Raw genomic sequence first — 14,924 nt, 5'->3', positions numbered from 1 at the left:
GACCTTCCATTCATGCCAGTGAGGGAGACCTTCCATTCATGCCAGTGAAGGAGTCCCAAAACAGATGAGTAAATAATGTCAGCTATCTAAAGTCTGGAAACAATGGAGTGCAGTGGCCTAGTGAAGACCCAGAGGGAAATTATTCTAGGCTAAGTCCCTGAGGGGTGGTGAGTTTGGGGTGCTGGGGAAACAGCAGTATGACCAGTAGGGACAGAGCAAAGGTATGAAGGACAGAGTTAGGCAGGGGTCAGGTGAGACAGGCTGTTACAATATAGATCTAGTGAGCAGTGGATTTCAGCAGGAGAATTATGTCTGCTTGTTTTGGGGAGAGCATTTTAGACAAGGTCTGATCTGTCACCCAGGTTGGAGTGCAGTGGAGCAATCACAGCTCACTGCAGCCTCAACCTCTGAAGTGATCCTCCCACTTTAGCCTCCCAAGTAGCTGGGACAACAGGTGCACATGTCACTGTGTTGAGCCCTGTTTGTTTTTAAAAGTTCTCTGGAAACTGGGAAGTTGAAAGGTAGTATTCCTCCAAGACCTTGAATCTAGGCTGGCCTTGTGACTACTTTGATCATTACAAGGCAGTGGGAAAGGATGTTCTGGGACTTCAAACCCAGGCCTCAATGGGACTGCCAGCTTCTACTTCCTTCCCAGAATGCCATCCCTGAGCCCAAGCTACATGGAGAGGCCATTGTCCTAGCTGAAAACTTAGCCAACTGCCACTAGGTGAGTAAACCACCAGGTCACTGAACATTCTGCCCACTCAAGCCCACAAATGCCCACAGCTCCAACCACATCACACGAATAGAGGAGCTAGACCAGGAAACCAGAATTGTGAGATTGAATCACTTGGTTTTGAAGTTTATTTTACAGCAATAGATAACTGAAACAAGGGCAGGAGTGGAGGGTGGATGCAGGACACAAGCCAGCTTTAGAGTTCATTTAGGCAGGAAAGATAGAGGCCTGGAGCAGATTGGCAGAAGTGAAGATAGTGAGTGGTCAGATTCAGGACACACTTGATCGGTGCAACTTTCAGGTTGGAATATAAGGGAAAGAAGTAGAATAGAAAAGGAGCAAGTGCCTGCCTGGCCTTCTCCACACCACTCCTTAGAGCTACAGACTCAGCTCTCTTTGGTAACTACCACCATACTGCATTAACCAGTTGCTTATATTATACTGTGATTTTATTGTTTATTTTTTGCTTTTTAAGTAAATAAGATCAAATCTTTGAGTGGAGAAGTCCTCCTTAATCAAGAAACAAAACCTCAAAGACACAAAAGGAAAGTATTAATAGATGTAACCATCCAAAAATAAAACATAAAACTTCTCTATCATAAAAACATGCTATAAACAAAGCTAAAAGATGAGCTATAATGGTGAGAAAACATTTGCAAATATAACAAAAATCTCATACACTAGATAGACAATTCTAAAAAAGGTAACCAAAAAGAGACTACCATTAAGCTGTTCTAGGAATTTCACATTATATTACTGTATCTTAATGTATGAGTTTTAGATGTGTCATGTGGCCTCTCAGCCTCCAGCAGATATGCCCAGGCTTCTCACAGCATGGTGGTCTCAAGGTTCCAAGAAGGGGAGAGGAGAAACGTCAAGGCCTCTTAATGCCTCGGCTGCAGAACTCACATACTGTCACTTCTTCCATGTATTGGTCAAAACAAATCACAGGCCAGCCCAGACCCAAGGGTTAAAGAAATACACTCCCTCTCTCATTAGGAGAAACAGCAAATTTCTCACTGTAAAGTGGTGTGGATACAGGGAGGTGTGATTCATTGGGACCAATATTATAATATACCAACACAATGTCTAAAAATGCCTTTCTTCACAATTAATAGCTTAGCTGGGAATATTATTCTGTATTGATAATTATTTTCTCTTAGGATGAAAGCATTGCTGCACTGTCTTGGAGCTTCCAATGCTGTTGAGAAGAGTAATGGCATTTTGATTCCTGTTCCTTCATATGTGATCTCATATTCCTTTCTGAAATCTTTCGGGATTTATCTATGGTATGATGAAATGTCATAATATAGCCTTGTATGAGTCTTCTTTTTCCTTTTCTCCCCTCCTTTCCTCCCGTTTTTTGTTTATTATGTTAAGCATTTGAAAGGTCATTTTAATCTGGAAACATGTGTCCTTCAGTTTGGAAGATTTTCTGATATTTCTTTGATAGGTATATTTTCCACAAATGTGTATTCTCACAAAAATATCAGAAGAGTGGTATTATTTTACATTTTAAAACACTTATTTTGGCTTAATAGAACACAAATGAGTTCTCACATCTACTTCTGCATTAAATCTTGCAGTATGTTGTTTTGGTTGAAATCTATTAAGAAATGACAACTAAGCATATTTTTAAGGCAGCTTGTGTCTGAACAGATAGCAGTACAAAACCAACATAACGAGAAATACCTGGCACCTCTTTATCTCAGGACTTTGCTAAATGGGAAATATTAGGCATCTTTTTGAGAATTAATCCAACCTCACATTGGTAGAAAACAAAACTGCCTTTTTTCTCTGTATAAAAACCACTTAGTACTTCATTTGTATGTTCGAATGTAGTTTGTGAAGAAAGCAATCAGAGAAATAGTGTATCTAATTTGTAAATAAAATTAACCAAGAGAATATACAGGTCAGATCACCCTTCAGCTGGTCTGACAATTGCCATCACAAAGTGAGTCAGCTGGCCAAAGTGATGGGGAGACATTCTGAAAAATGTGTCATTAGGAGACTTCACCATTGTGTGAACATCATAGAGTATACTTAGACAAATCTAAATAGTATAGCTTACCTACCACACACCTAGGCTATATAGTACAACCTGTTGCTCCTAGGTTACAAACGTGTATAGCATGTGACTATCGAATACTACAGGCAGTTGGAACACAGTGGTATTTGTGTATCTGAATAGATCTAAACATAGAAAAGGTAATGTGTTATTCCACGACATTATGGTGCCAGTTGGCAATAGGGATTTTTGAGCTTCATTATGGTTTTATGGGACCACTGTTGTGTATGCAGCCCAGCACTGATGAGAACATTGAATGCAGTGCATGACTGTATTTTGACCACCAGGGGTACGAGTGCATGGACTGGACAGAAGGAAAATCTCAGAGAACCTGAGGATGTGGATAAGACTGTTTAGCGAGGTTCTCAACTCATCGCAAGCCACAAGGTATTCAGCATGGAGGGATGGTGACAGCTATACAGGACATTGATATATGATGATACAGTGGTCATTCTTACATAAAATGAAGAAGACTGTCCAGTAGATTCTATAAGTTTGCAGTAGATTGATCATCAAAAGATATGGGTAATCTTGTAGTAACAGGACTATGGAATTTCACTAGTCCTGTTACTTTTTCATAGTCCTGTTACTAACTCATAGGCCATGGAGTAGTATAAGACCAAGGTCACAAACCCCTAAAATCATCTGGCAAGAGAATGACTTTTTTACGTACTTTGGTCTAAGCATGTGATTAATCAGTATATGACAGTAGATCAATTCAGATACATCAGGAAGAAACCATCCTTTTATTCTGGAATGTTGTCCTAACCATACCTGAAATAAGTACTAAGGGATGCACCAGAATGTTCCTCCCTGGGATCAATGAGCAGTAGCACTGAGAGTAGAAATGGTAGCCATGGTGACAAGAGCTGCTGTGGTCAGTAGGCTCTTGGGGTCTGTCACACATGAACATAGGATGGTGACAATCTAAATGAAAGCATAGACAAACCTAAAAAGGAATGAACTACTGATATGCCAACAATGTGGATGAATCTCACAGATATTATACTAAATAAAAGAAACAAGACTTTTACAAATATTACATTCTATGTGATTTTCTTCATATGGAACCCTGGAAAAGACAAGTCCAATTTATACTGGCAGAAATCAGGCCAGTGGTTGTCTGAGGCTCAGGATAGAGGAAACTGACTAGGAAGGAAGACAAAGGGAACCTTTTGGGGTAATGGAAATGTTTAATATCTTCATTGTGTTTAGGGTTACATGGGTATATACATTGTCAAAACTCATGGAAATGTATACTTTAAATGGGCACATTTTATTTCCTGTAAATTATACCTCAAAAAGTTGATTTAAAAAAATACATGGGGCTTCCATTTCCACACAAGATAAAGTGGATTCCCCCCTATTCTTTCTGCTAATTACAACTAAAAACTGGACAAAATACATAAAGCAACTATGAGAAATGTCTGAAGGTGGAGTAAACTAGGCAGACTGGCTAGGCAACTTGAGTCTCAAGGGATGACCTGCAGGAAGTTCTCAGGGGCTTTCATAGCACTCACTTATTTCAACCTGGGCGCTAGAAGAAGGCACAACCCAAAATGACCAACAAGCACAGACAAAGAGAGTCCTAAGGAAAATGCTTTCTCTAGTCAAAGGACTTAGGAGACAGCAATGAAGGAGGGCCCTTTTTTACTTTTATATTTTTGAGGTGGAGTCTTGCTCTGTCTCCCAGGCTGGAGTGCAATGGCACAATCTCAGCTCACTGCAACCTCCAAGGATGACCCTTTTGACAATACTTGCTCTATTTCAGGCAAACGCCATTAAAGAAGTCACAGCCCTCCTCTCCCCAGCAGGTTCTGGGGAGACTGGTGCAGAGTTCAGTCAACCATCCCTGCTGTGCCCTATTGTTTGGGCACCACTCCTCTTCCTCGCCAGTGATTTTGGAGACAAGTGGAGCTCTATTATTGAGCCCCATCCTGCACTAATGTGATAAGAGGTGACAGCCCCCTCCTTCCTCCTTCCCATGGGATGCTGTGGAGACTCTAGGGTAGAGCCCTGTGGACTACCACCTGCCCTGCAGTAACAGAGTCAGCACCCACTCACTCACAGTTAGAGAGTGTGGGCAGAATTACAGAGAGGAGGGAGCTGTAGAAAGAGGCTTTCAATTTGTTCACATCCCCAAGTGGCTTATGTGTGAAATTCATCAGAATTAACACAGCAAAAGCTTTAAGAACTGAGCTATGATGTGGAATAGCATTTGGGTTTCAGATTGGTCTATGGGTAGCACACAGGCAGAGCAGAGCAAGATAATGCCAAATTTGAAACCAAATTGACATTCAAACTCACAGTCCACAAAAGTGAGTCATGATGTGCATTCTGAATTTAAATGGGTTGAATGCATGCTAAAGTAGAAAATATGTAAATGAATCAGAGTTGCATAATACCCAAAGTCCTGATAACACTGAATATTACTTGTCATGTCAGAAAACAAAAAGTCAACCAGAATGAGAAAAGACAATCAATAGATGCCAATACCAAGATGGCACAGACGCTGGAATTGTCTGACAAGGATTTTTAAAGCAACTATCATTAAAAACAACAACTTTATCAAGAAACTATGAACACTGAAAAAACAAAGTTTCAATAAATAAACAGAAGATATAAAGAAACTCCAAATGGAAGTTTTATTTTAAATAATTCTAAATATAATTAAAAAAAATAGAGACAGGGTCTCACTATGTTGCCCAGGCTGCTCTCAAACACCTGTGCCCAATCTGCCTGCCTCAGCCTCTCAAAGTGCTGGGACTACAGGTGTGAGCCACTGTGCCCAGCCTATTTTATTCTTTATTTATTATTTCTTTTGAGACAGGATTTGTCTCTCTCTCTGTCACCCAGGCTGGAGTGTAGTGGCATTATCTCAGCTCACCTGCAAGCTCTCTTGGGCTCAAGTGATCCTTCTGCCTCAGCCTCATGAATGGCTGGGACTACAGGCACATGCCCAGCTAATTTTTTGTATTTTTTTTATAGAGACGGAGTTTTGCCATGTTGCCGAGGCTGGTCTCAAACTCATGGACTCAAGTGATCTGCCTGCCTCAGCCTCCCAAGGTGCTGGGATTACAGGCATGAGCCACCACATCCAGCCCCAGATGGAAGTTTTAGAACCTAAAAAAAATATATGATAACAGAAACGAACTCACTGGATGGACACAATGGCAGAGTGGAGATGACAGAGGAAAGAAACACTGAACTTGAAGATAGACCAATAAAAGTTAAACAGACTGCACAGAGAAAAAACAATAGAATTTTTAAAAATGTATAGGACATCAGGGACCTATTGGAAAATACTCAAGGATCTTTTATGTTATTGGAGTTCCATAAGGACAGGAGAAAGAGTGCAGTGCTGAAAATACACTTAAAGAAATAATAGATGAAAACGCCCCAAATCTGGTGGAAGACATAAATCTTCAGATTTAAGAAACTGAGCAAACCCCAAGCCAAGAGGACAAAACAACCTAAAATAATATGCACTAAACAACAGAGTTATAAAAGAATGTGAAAACTGACAAAATTGAAATAGATAAATCCATAATTACAATGTGGCCTTAAGCATCCTTCTATCACTCATAGAACCATTAGACAAAAAATAATAATAATAATAAAAGATTAGAAGAAATTAACAACATGAACCAACAATATTTGAGTGACATTTATAGAACATTCCATCCAACGGCAGCAGAATACACATTTTTTTCAAGTGCACATAGAACATTTACCAAGATGGAGCATATCCTGGGACATAAAACAAACCTTAACAAATTTAAAAGAATTGAAGTTATAGGAAGTATGTTTTCTGATCAATTGTGATGGAATTAAATGTATGTCTCTCAGTAAACCAGCCTTGCATTCTTGGGGAGACTCCTCTGCTTGAGGAAGGGGGAGGCTGATTTTATATTGAATTAATAATTAGTAACCGGGGGAAGATCCAAGATGGCTGATTAGGAACAGCTCGGAGTTGCAGTTCCAAGTGAAAGCGCAGAGGGTGAGTGGACACCGCATTTTTATTGCCCATGGACCAGGAGATTCCCAGGCGGAGGAGCCCCACGGGTCGCCAGTGCGGCTGTTTTGGCTGGCACGGTTCTTTTGGTTGGCGCAGCTGCTTTGCCCTGTGTGGCTGCTTTGTCAGCACCCCAGCTGGCAGTTCTCCATACAAAATACACTGGTCCGGGTGCCCTTTTGGCTGGTGATTGGAGACCCGGGAAGTCGACCATTCATCTGACTAAGGAGGGGACTGAGCAGGGAGCCAGGCCAGGAGATTCCTGGGCAAAAAAAGCGCCACAAATCTCAGTGCGGCTGTTTAAGCTGGTGCAATGAGTCCCCCCATGGGAAATCACACAGATCCCGGCACCCTATCAACAGGCGACTGCGATAGAGTGGACTGTTCAACTAAAAAAGAAAAAAAAGGCTCTGAGGCAGGGAGCCAGGTGATCAGGCTTGGCTGGTCCCACCCCCACAAAAGAAAAGCAATCAGAAACTCTCTGGATTGAGAGTTTCACAGCAAGCACAGCTGAACCTGGGATGGTCCACCTCTGTGGGGGAGGGGTGTCTGCCATTACTGAGGCACTCCACCACTACTGAGGCTGCCTGCCGTTGCCAAGGCAACCCGCTGTTGCCAAGGCAACCTGCCATTACAGAGAGAGTCAGCCAATACAGAGGCAGGTCACCATTGCGGAGGCAGTTCTAACTATACCCATATAAACAAGACTGCAGGGAAGTTCACACAGCAGCTGGATGGAGCCCACAGCAGCTCAGCAAAGCCTCTGCAGGCAGACAGTGACCAGGCTGCCTCCTTGCTGGCAGGGCAGCCCTGAAACAAAAAAGGCAGCAGCACAACAGAAACTCATAAATAAAGCCCTAACTCCCTGGGACAAAGCACCTGGGAACAAAAAGCGGTTTATGAGTTCTGCTGCAGCAGACCTAAATGTACCTGCCCAGCAGCTCTGAGTGAACAACGGAGCTCACAGCTCAGCACTTGAGCTCCCATAAAGGACAGACTGTCTCCTCAAGCAGCTCCCTGACCCCTGTGTATCCAAAGAGGCACCTCTTAAAGGAGAGATCAGACTGACATTTGGCGGATATCAATCTGGGACAAAGATAGCAGAAGAAGAAACTGGTAGCAACCCTTACTGTTCTGCAGCTGCTGCAGGCAATCCCCAGGCAAGCAGGGCCTAGAGTGGACCTCAGCAGTCCTACAGCAGAGGGGCCAGATTACTAGAAGGAAAACTAAGAAACAGAAATAACTTCATCATAAACAAACAGAACGTCCACTCAGAGACACAATCTGAAAGTCAGCAACTACAAAGACGACAGGTAGATAAATCCATAAAGATGGGAAGAAACCAGTGCAAAAAGGATGAAAACACCTGAAACCAGAACACCTCTCCTCCTACAAGGGATCACGACTCCTCATCAGCAAGGGAACAAGGTTGGATGGAGAACGAGTGTGATGAAATGACAGAATCAGGCTTCAGAAGGTGGGTAGTAAGAAACTTCTGTGAACTAAAGTACATGTTCTAACCCAATGCAAAGAAACTAAGAACCTTAAAAAAAATTTGACGAAATGCTAACGAGAATGGACAAATTAGAAAGGAATATAAGTGAATTGATGGAGCTGAAAAACACAACATGAGAACTTTGCGAAGCATGCACAAGTTTCGACAGCCAAATTGACAAAGCAGAAGAAAGGATATCAGAGGTCGAAGATCAACTCAATGAAATAAAATGAGAAGGCAAGAATAGAGAAAAAAGGGTAAAAAGGAATGAACAAGTCTCCAAGAAATGTGGGACTATGTGAAAAGACCTAATCTACGTTTGATAGGTGTACCTAAATGTGACGAAGAGAATGAATCCAAGCTGGAAAATACTCTTCAGGATATTATCCAGGAAAACTTCCCCAACCTAGCAAGGCAGGCAAACATTCAAGTCCAGGAAATACAGAGACCACCACAAAGACATTCCTCAGGAAGGGCAACCCCAAGGCACATAATTGTCCGGTTCACCAGGGTTGAAATGAAGGAAAAATACTAAGGGCAGCCAGAGAGAAAGGCTGGGTTACCCACAAAGGGAAGCCCATCAGATTCACAGCAGATCTCTCAGCAGAAACCCTACAAGCCAGAAGAGAGTGGGGGCTAATATTCAACATCCTTAAAGAAAAGAACTTTCAATCCAGAATCTCATATCAAGGGAAACTAAGCTTCATAAGTGAAGGAAAAATAAAATCCTTTGCGAACAAGCAAGTACTCAGATTTCATCACCACCAGGCCTGCTGTAAAAGAGCTCCTGAAAGAGACCCTACACATATAAAGGAACAACCAGTACCAGCCACTTCAAAAACATGCCAAATGGTAAAAAGCATCAACACAATGAAGAATCTGCATCAACTAATGGGCAAAACAGCCAGCTTGCACCAAAATGGCAGTATCAAATTCACAAATAACAATATTAACCCTAAATGTAAATGGTCTAAATGCCCCAATCAAAAGACACAGACTGGCAAATTGGATACAAAGCCAAAACCCATCAGTGTGCTGTATCCAGGAAACCCATCTCACATGCAAGGATACACAAAGGCTCAAAATAAAGGGATGGAGGAAGACTTACCAAGCAAATGGAGAGCAAAAAAAAAAAAAAGCTGGAGTTGCAATTCTCATCTCTGATAAAATAGACTTTAAAGCAACAAAGATCAAAAGAGACAAAGAAGGACATTACATAATGGCAAAAGGATCAATGCAACAAGAAGAGCTAATGATACTAAATATATACACACCTGATACAGGAGCACCCAGATACATAAGGCAAGTTCTTAATGACTTACAAAGAGACTTAGACTCCCACACAATTATAGTGGGAGACTTTAACACCCCATTGTCAATATAAGACAGATCAGACAGAAAAGTAACAAGGATATCCAGGACTTCAACTCAGACCAGGACCAAGCAAACCTAATAGACATTTACAGAACTCTCCACCCCAAATCCACAAAATATACATTCTTCTCAGCACCCATCACACCTACTCTAAAATTGACCACATAATTGGGAGTAAATCACTCCTCTGCAAATGCAAAAGAAAGGAAATCATAGCAAACAGTCTCTCAGACCACAGTGCAATCAAGTTAGAACTCAGAATTCAAAAACTAACTCAGAACCACACAGCTTCATGGAAACTGAACAACTTGCTCTTGAATGTTGACTGGATAAAAAATGAAATAAAGGCAGAAATAAAGATGTTCTTCAAATCCAACGAGAATGAAGACACAACATACCAGAATCTCTGGGACACATTTAAAGCAGCCTCTAGAGGAAAATATATAGCAATAAGTGCCCACATGAGAAGCAAGGAGAGATCTAAAATCGACACCCTATGGTCAAAATTGAAAGAGCTAGAGGAGCTAGATCAAAAAAACTCAAAACCTAGCAGAAGACAAGAAATAGCTAAGATCAGAGCAGAACTGAAGGAGATAGAGACACAAAAAAACATTCAAAAATCAATAAATCCAGGAGCTGGTTTTTTGAAAAGAACAAAATAGACCACTAGCCAGATTAATAAAAAAGAAAAGAGAGAATAACCAAATTGATGCAATAAAAAACGATAAAGGGGATATCACCACAGATTCCACAGAAATTCAAACAATCATCAGTGATTATTACAAAAAACTCTATGCACATAAACTAGTAAACCTGGAAGAAATGGATAAATTCCTGGACACTTGCCTCCTCCCAAGTCTAAACCAGGAAGAAGCTGAAACCCTGAACAGACCCATAACAAGGTCTGAAGTTGAGGCAGCAATTAAGAGCCTACCACCCAAAAAAAATCCAGGTCCAGACGGGTTCACAGCCGAATTCTACCAGACATTCAAAGAGGAGCTGGTACCACTCCTAAAACTATTCCAAACAATCCAAAAAGAGGAAATCCTTCCCAAATCATTTTATGAGACCAACATCCTCCTCATACCAAAACCCGGCAGAGACTCAACAAGAAAAGAAAACTTCAGGCCAATATCCATGAGGAACATAGATGCAAAAATCTTCAATAAAATACTGGCAAGCTGATTGCAACAGCACATCAAAAAGTTTATCCACCATGATCAAGTAGGCTTCATCCCGGGGATGCAAGGCTGGTTCAACATACGCAAGTCTATAAACATAATTCACCACATAAACAGAACCAAAGATAAAAACCACATGATTATCTCAATTGATGCAGAGAAGGCCTTTGACAAAACTCAACAGCCCTTTATGCTAAAAACCCTCAATAAGCTAGGTATTGACGGAACGTCAAACTATACTACAAGGATACAGTAATCAGAGCAGCATGGTACCGGTACCAAAACAGAGATATAGACCAATGAAACAGAACAGAGGCCTCAGAGGCAACACAACATATTTACAACCATCTGATGTTTGACAAACCTGACAAGAACAAGCAATGGGGAAAGGATTCCCTGTTTAATAAATGGTGTTGGGAAAACTGGCTAGCCACATGCAGAAAACAGAAACTGGACCCCTTCCTGACACCTTACACTAAAATTAACTCCAGATGGATTAAAGACTTAAACATAAGACCTAACACCATAAAAACCCTAGAAGGAAATCTAGGCAAAACCATTCAGGACATAGGCGTAGGCAAGGACTTCACGACCAAAACACCAAAAGCAATGGCAACAAAAGCCAAAATAGACCAATGGGACCTAATCAAACTCCACAGCTTCTGCATGGCAAAAGAAACAGTCATTAGAGTGAATCAGCAACCAACAGAATGGGAAAAAATTTTTGCAGTTTACCCATCTGACAAAGGGCTGATATCCAGAATTTACAAAGAACTAAAACCGATTTACAAGAAAAAAATAAAAAAAGCCCATTCAAAAGTGGGCAAAGGATATGAACAGATACTTTACAAAAGAAGACATGCATGAGGCCAATAAACATATGAAAAAATGCCCATCATCACTGGTCATCAGAGAAATGCAAATCAAAACTACATTGAGATACCATCTCACGCCAGTTAGAATGGCGATCATTAAAAAGTCTAGAGACAACAGATGCTGGAGAGGATGTGGAGAAATAGGAACACTTTTACACTGTTGGTGGGAGTGTAAATTAGTTCAACCATTGTGGAAGACAGTGTGGCGATTCCTCAAGGACCTAGAAATAGAAATTCCATTTGACCCAGCAATACCATTACTGGGTATATATCCAAAGAATTATAAATCGTTCTACTATAAGGACACGTGCACACAAATGTTCATTGCAGCACTGTTTACAATAGCAAAGACCTGGAACCATCGATGATAGACTGGACAGGGAAAATGTGGCACATATACACCATGGAATATTATGCAGCCATCAAAAACGATGAGTTTGTGTCCTTTGTAGGGACATGGATGAACCTGGAAACCATCATTCTCAGCAAACTGACAGAAGAGCAGAAGATCAAACACCGCATGTTCTCACTCACAGGCGGGTGTTGAACAATGAGAACACATGGACACAGGGAGGGGAGCACTACACACTGGGGTCTGTTGGGGGGAAATAAGGGAGGGTCAGTGGGGGGTAGGGAGCTGGAGAGAGATAGCATGGGGAGAAATGCCAGATATAGGTGATGGGGAGGAAGGCAGCAAATCACACTGTCACATGTGTACTTATGCAACAATCTTGCATGTTCTTCACATGTACCCCAAAACCTAAAATGCAATAAAAAAATAAAATAATAATAATTAGTAACCTTCCACAAAAAGAAAGTACAAGGTCCAGATGGTTTCACTGTTGAATCCTACCATACATTTAAGGAATAAATAGTATCAATTCTCTAAAATTTCTTCCAGAAAATGGAAGCAAAGGGAATACTTAACTCATCCTTATGAGGCCAGCATCACCCTAATACCAAAACCAGATTAAGATATAAGAAAGGAAAATTAAAAACCAGTCTCATGAACATAGATGTACAAATCCTCAATAAAATATTAGCAAATCAAGAGGAGGTGGAGTAAGATGGCTAAAAAGAAGCCTCCAGCAATTGTCTACCTTGCAGAACAGCAAATTGCACAATGATCCACACAAAAAAAGCACTTCATAGAAGCCAAAAATCAGATGAGTGATTACAGTACTTAGTATTAAAATCACATTAAAGAAAGAGGCACTGAGTGTGGTATGGAGAGAAAATATGTGCACTTCTGGGAGAGAGAGCACAGTGATTGTGGGACATTGCATTGGAATTTAGTGCTGCCCTCTCACAGTGGAAAGCAATGGAGCAGAACTCAGCCAGTGCCCATGCCCTAGCTAGGGGCAAATCATCCATTGCAGTGGTCAGAACCTGAGTTCTGGCAAGCCCCACCGAAGTAGGCTAAAGTGCTTTGGGGTCCCAAATAAATTTGAAAGGCAGTCCAGGCCAGAAGGACTGCAATTCCTGGGCAAGTCCTGGTGCTATGATGTGTTATGCTGTGTTTGGAGCCAGTGTACTTGGGAGGCATGTGATCTAGTAAGACACCGGCTGGGGTGACCAAGGGAGTGCCTGTGTCATCTCTCCCCTAACTCCACACAGCACAACTTATGGCTCCAAGAAAGACTCTTTTTCTCTGCTTAACGAGAGGAAAAGGAGAGTAAAGAGGACTTTTTTTTTTTGGCAAATTGGATACCAGCTCAGCCACAGCAGAATAGGACACCAAGCAGAGGTCTGAGGCCCTCATTTCAGGCTCTAGCTCCTGGATGACATTTCTAAACTCACCAGAAAGGAACCTGCTGCCAGAACGGAAAGACCCAGTTCTGGCAAAATTCATCACCTGTTGACTAAAGGGCCCTTTGGCCCTGAATAATCAGCAGTGTTAGCCAAGTAGTACTGGCTGCAGGCCTTGGGTGAGACTCAGAGCCACACTGGCTTTGTGTGTGACTCAGTACATTCCCAGCTATGGTGGCTACAGGGAAAGACCCCTTCTGCCTAAGGAAAGGAGAGGGAAGAGTAAAGGGGACTTTGTCTTGCAGCTTAGGTACCAGCTTGGCCACAGTTTGGTTGGCCAAGTGGGACCCTGGGGCCCCGATTCCAGGTCTTGGCTCCTAGATGGCATTTCTGGACCTGTACTGGGCCAGAGAGAAGCCTACTGTCCTGAAAGGAGAGACTCAGGACTGCAAGCATTCACCATAAGCTGACCAAAGAACCCTTGGGTATTTAATGAACATTGGTGCTAGCCAGGCAGTACTCACCATGGGCCTAGGACACTGGTGGCCATGGGGAAACTCCTCTGCTTGAGGAATTGGGAGGGACTAGTGGAAAGGACTTTGTCTCCTGTCTTGGATGGCAGCTCAGCCACACTAGAATAGAGCATCAGGTAGACTCCTAAGGTTCCCAACTATAGGCCCTGCCTTCTGGATGACATCTATGGACCCACCTGGGGCCAATCTCAGAGGGACAGAGATATATGACCTTTTAGACAGATCATTCAAAATAGCCATTTTGAAGAAGTTCAAGAAAATCATGTTGATAACAGAGAAGGAATTCAGAATCCTATCAGATAAATTTAACAAAGAGATTGAAATAAACAGAACCAAGCAGAAACTCTGAAGCTGAAAAATACAACTGAAATGCTGAAGAATGCATCAGAGTCTCTTAGCAGAATTTGTCAAGCAGAAGAAAGAATTACTGAGCTTGAAAACAGTGTATTTTAAAATACATGGTCAGAGGAGACAAAAGAGAAAAGAATAAGAAAGAATGAAGCATGCCTACAAAAACTAGAAAATAGCCTCCAAAGGGCAAATCTAAGTTACTGGCCATAAAGAGGCAGTAGAGAAAGAGATTGGTGTAGAAAATTTATTCAAAAGGATAATAATGAAGAATTTTCCTAAGATAGATATCGATATTCAAATACAAGAAGCTTATAGAACACTAAGTAGATTTAACTCAAATAAGACTTCCTCAAGACATTTAATAATCAGACTCCTAAAAATCAAGGATAAAAAAAGGATCCTAAAAGCAGCAAGAGAAAAGAAACAACATACAAAGGAGCTCCAATATATCTGGCAGCAGACTTCTCAGTGGAAACCTTACAGGTCAGGAGAGAGACTAGCATGACATACTTAAAGTGCTAAAGAAAAATAAACCTTTTCATACTGG

This window comes from Sapajus apella, unplaced genomic scaffold (assembly GCF_009761245.1).
Source record: "Sapajus apella isolate SASKATOON/1434 unplaced genomic scaffold, GSC_monkey_1.0 scaffold33, whole genome shotgun sequence".
Taxonomy (NCBI): Eukaryota; Metazoa; Chordata; class Mammalia; order Primates; family Cebidae; genus Sapajus; species Sapajus apella.
This window is presented reverse-complemented; position numbering follows the sequence as displayed.